The sequence below is a fragment of the Pezoporus flaviventris genome, unplaced genomic scaffold (assembly GCF_033815535.1).
Source record: "Pezoporus flaviventris isolate CSIRO_AGI_PZ_B2104156 unplaced genomic scaffold, CSIRO_AGI_Pfla_v1 ptg000007l, whole genome shotgun sequence".
Lineage (NCBI taxonomy): Eukaryota > Metazoa > Chordata > Aves > Psittaciformes > Psittacidae > Pezoporus > Pezoporus flaviventris.
This window is the reverse complement of record NW_026892555.1, coordinates 54,063,700-54,068,348: the sequence shown is the minus strand read 5'-3', so window position 1 is coordinate 54,068,348 and position 4,649 is coordinate 54,063,700. Positions and strand designations below refer to the sequence as shown.

The window sequence follows — 4,649 nt, the reverse complement described above, 5'->3', positions numbered from 1 at the left end:
TTTTCAGTACATTAATTTCTATTTCACTCTACTTATATGCTTTTGGAATTACACAAAATAAAATACATCTTTCTACAAAAGACTGGATGAGAATCTCCATGCCATAAGATAAGATCCATGATAACTTCCTTACTGAAGCAGAGCAGAAGTATCTTACCTAGAACCTTTCCAAGAGGGTAACCGCTATACTGTGGCAGCATAGTTGGTTTCATTTCTGGTGACGCTAGTGATTATTATTCTTTTGAGTAATTCTGTATTATTATTATAGCAGTTCTATAAACCAGCCTCAGATCTCTTGAGGGGATTTTTTGTTCATTTGCTTTGGAGTTTGGTGGGGTTTCTTTAAAAACTCTCAAACATCTTTCTTGTTTACAGCAGTACTGAAAACCCTAACAGACCACTTCCTATAAGCCACACAAAGATACCTAGAGCTATGACAGTAGTTCCTCTAAGGACTCCAGGGGTAGCCACAAGGAAGAAAGGTACAGAGAAGCTAAAGAAATTGTGCAAGAAGTATGTGGCATATGGGAGAGACTTTGAAATTACTTCTTAATATCCACCAGCTGCCTAACATGGATTGTTTGAACCCAGGAAAAGGTATACTATGAAGGGGCAGAAAAAGAGGTTTGGAGAAGTACATAACTTGCCTACATTAAATGGTTTATGAAACTAAATGGCAAAAGTAAGCACCAATTGTTGTCCTAGGTATGCAATTGCTTTGAAATTATCCCATGATTTAATTTACTTGATTTCTAAAAATACCAAACCTTTTAAACTACTATTCAGCTACACAATAGGTTGGTAGCCTGTACATCAGCATTCTTTCCAGAGACAGCTTTTAAGCTAATAGTCATATTTTCATGACTAAAACCAGGTAAGAATCTTTATCTCATGATCTTAGGTTATGTTCACATCCTGTTCACACACATCTTGCTTTCTGTTTCGTCACAAGGACAATAGAGCTTAAATACTTTGTACCACCACTTCTGTCTTTTCCTTTAATTCTTTCAGTTCCTTAATTCTTGCAATATTTATTCAGTTTTCAGCTACTGTCAACAACTAAGTGCATCAAAATTTTCCTGTCTTTTTGAATCTATAGAGAGAAAGCTAAGGGGCTTGTGTGAAGTTTAAAAATTTAAAGCTAAAACCATTTAAAGTTAATGCTGTTAGTTCAATTCCTCCATGGCTTTTCATATCAAATATGCTACATTTAGAAGACTTTTCTGAACTGCCAGTACAATCAATTATAAAAACAAAAAATACATTTTTAACTATATTATAGAATTATACTGAATGACAACACATTTATCACTTGGACTTGATCTTAAAGGTCTTTCCCAACCTAGTTGATTCTACGATTCTATATACACTTATACAATCTACATCTGTAAAATTTCTACTTGCTACTGAGATACCACCGAACTATGGGAAATGCCCCTCTGATCCTAATGCACAATCCTACTTTATTCCATAGAAGAAACCATAAAATACACAAAATAAACATTCAAAAGGCATGGTTTTATGACAGATTGTTATAGGTACACATCTGTTTAAATCTTTAGAAAACAAACTTTAATATTTCACCAGATTTGTCTTGTCAGGTCACCTCAAGATTCTGTTATATGAATCTTCCAGCCATAACACTCAGCAAAATAATTTAGAAAGGGAAGCATGTTTGCTCAAGAGAGGCTTAGAACAGAACACAAGGTCCAAATATTCTTGAATTTTGGGAAGTCTACTCCACACTGTTATCTTTATTTACCCTGGAAGAGAGAGAGAAAGATCCAAGAGCTGTATCAATATCAAAGTGAAGAGGATATTTTAATACTTTGCCTTTACACCCAGTAATTTGCATAGAGAAAATAAATCAAGAAACCACCTTTATACCAAACACTACAATGACAACACACCCAAAACCAAAAAACAAAACCAAAAAACCCAGCCACAACCCAATACTAAAAGCTCCTAAACTCTACACAACATACTCTCAGAGTATCAATAGGGAGACACACCCCAATTTACCTGAAAGGAAGAAAATTTTTCCTCCTCTTTTGATCTTACACATGCCAGTGAGTTAAACTACGAGCCTGCATTGCTTTGGCATTCCCTTCCCTCTCCATGGAGGCCCTGGTCTCCAAGTGCTGATAGCATCCACAGGAACAAACAAACAGAAGTTCTGAGCTGAATTTCACACAATTGCTGAAAACCTGTAAGATAAAGGTGAAGAGCATCTGAACAGATTATTGCAAAAGTAGAAAAAAACATGCAATAGGGGGACACAAGATATTTCTTTCTGAATACAGAAACCCCACTTGTCTAGCTATCATCCTTCACTATGAACAAACTTTCAAAGACTGTTTCTCTCTAGTACTCATGAGTCATTTTCTAACATCACGTCTTTGGCGGCTTGAAGCATTTTGAAAGTGGAAAGCAAACAAAATTGCTTTTAATGCACTCATAAGAGGGTACTTCAGGTTTTTTAAAAGCCATTTTTTCTCTATCTTTTAGCTGCTAGGAGGCTTTAAATGGGACCCCTGTAGGTTTTTGTCTGTAAACCATACGAGAGCATAAAAGCTTGGAAAACTTGCAGAAATTCTGAAGCAGGTTCACACAGCTTCATTGAAACTGTGTGTGGTTTTGAAGCTCACCAGGGCTCTACTCACCAGGAACCATTTGAAATGGCCAACTAAAAAAAAAAAAAAAAAAAAAAGATTTAAAACTCATAAAGGATTATGATGAAAACGTAAGACTTATTCTGTAGGCTTCCAGCTTGAAAGAAAAAACACTATTCTGTAAATAGGCAGGAATGGGTTATCATTCTCTAAAGGTTTTTGCAGATTGTTTCTCTGAAACTCTGAAGCCTGAAAAAGGGATCAGAGTAACCTCTGTAAACACAGCCTAAATTAACCTGCAAAGTGATTTACTTGTATCAAAAGAATCAAACTGATCAACCCATTATACCAACACATGGTGGCTCAACTATCCTAAAATTGCTTGCAGGATAGTGATAATGGAAATGTGTCAAATCTTTCCCTGTCTTTGGAGGTGACCCTTCTCAACCTTTCACTTCAGTATCAATCAGAATAGCCAGCAAGAGAAGAAGGCTTGGAAAACCACCACTGCCACCCATAAGTACCATAAGATATGTGAAACCACTTTCATTTATAGGAAGAATCAGTCAAATAACATTTTCTAACACCATTATCTCGTTATCACAACTTTCTCATTCTATATTGTAAGGTTTACTAAAACTTGTTGCTGCGAAAGAAAATGGAAAAGTATTGTTCTGAATGCTAAGGGAGACATGAATTTATCACAATAGGGTCTAATATGGTATTTCTTGTGCATACGGCATTGTCATTGAAGCCTGACAGAATTCTGTAGAAAGATTGCCAGGCTGGATTTTTACTTTACATTGAAATTCTAATAAGATACCAAAGAGTTTTGATGTTTTCTTTCTGATGGCAAGCGGTACAACGACCGAAAAATGTTTTATTTAAATTTGTTGTGGGACTGATTTTGTCACTAGCAGTTGCTTTTAGCTTTTATACTCATAAATTTCATACTCATTGATAGTGAAGAATGCTCAGCAATGCTGTTGATTTCAGGTTAACCATTCAATATGTCAGCAGCTGTGCAATGCCAGGGAATCAGTGTAGCTTGTTCACTGGGATCATAAAGATTCCAGCATCGGGTTGGTCATGGAAGCTTATTTTCCCATAATCACAACAAGCCATAGCATGAATTCTTATCTCAGGAAGGTCTCTATTTCATCTCTTCTGTTAATATATAATGCTTGAAAAGCTGTTGATCTATTTACATAACACCCTATTTGGCTAGAGATCCACTGGCCCACATTAAATGACCAATCTCTCATATGAGTCCTAGCACAGGAGCAGGAGGGAGTAGAAATAAGTTTCCTAAGTCCCTGCAAGAGCTGAGATTTTAAAGAGGTCCCAGAGGTACAAAGAAAAAGGTTCAAACTATGAAGAGGAAACCCAGATGTCTATCCTTGACTATTTGGACTTGAGTGGACAGAGAACGTGACCTCAAATCTAGTGATGGGAAGCAAGATACACTGACCAGGTGCTTAAAAGACTTCATTGACAAAAAAACCCACCAACATACTCCATTAACCTCATGTGTCTGTATCAACCTTCAGTGCTTCAGAGGAAGCAGGGAGGGAAATGAGAAGAAAATAACCCCACCACTACCAATGAAAACAAACAAACAAACATGCAAACCTTTCAGAAGCCAAGGAAGGGAAATTCCTTCCCCAATCCTACAGGTAAATAGCAATTCTGAAGCAGGGCATTAATACAGCAAGCACAAGTGTAATGTAAACAGATACTCAAGTAGTCTCACTTTTTAAAAAAAAAAAAAAAAAGGAAAGAAAGAAGGGGAGAAAAAAAAAAAAAAGAAAGGAGGGGGAGAGTTACTATTCAAAGTACTACTCAAAAAGAGTAAAAGTCTGGAAGAGCACGGCCCATGGCTGGCATCTCAGTATTTCTTTTCCATCATTTAGACCAATTTGACGAAAATCCCTGTAAAGAAGCTTTCATAAGATGGCATTTTTGTGATTCAGTATAGCACCAATATTCCTTTTGAGTTTTATAACTGTTCCTAGAACATTCTTGGCAATGAATTTG

The 4,649-nt window shown here is 36.4% G+C and overlaps 1 long non-coding RNA gene across 1 annotated transcript; it reads right to left on the bottom strand.

The window, feature by feature from the left end:
- Nucleotides 1–1,414: 1,414 nt before the first annotated feature.
- LOC133266994 (uncharacterized) lies at nt 1,415–4,391 on the bottom strand. Its single transcript, XR_009742596.1, has 3 exons — nt 4,084–4,391; nt 2,023–2,207; nt 1,415–1,763 (listed from the first exon to the last, which is right to left on the bottom strand). It is a non-coding gene; the product is annotated as an uncharacterized LOC133266994 (long non-coding RNA).
- Between the last annotated feature and the right edge of the window lie 258 nt (nt 4,392–4,649).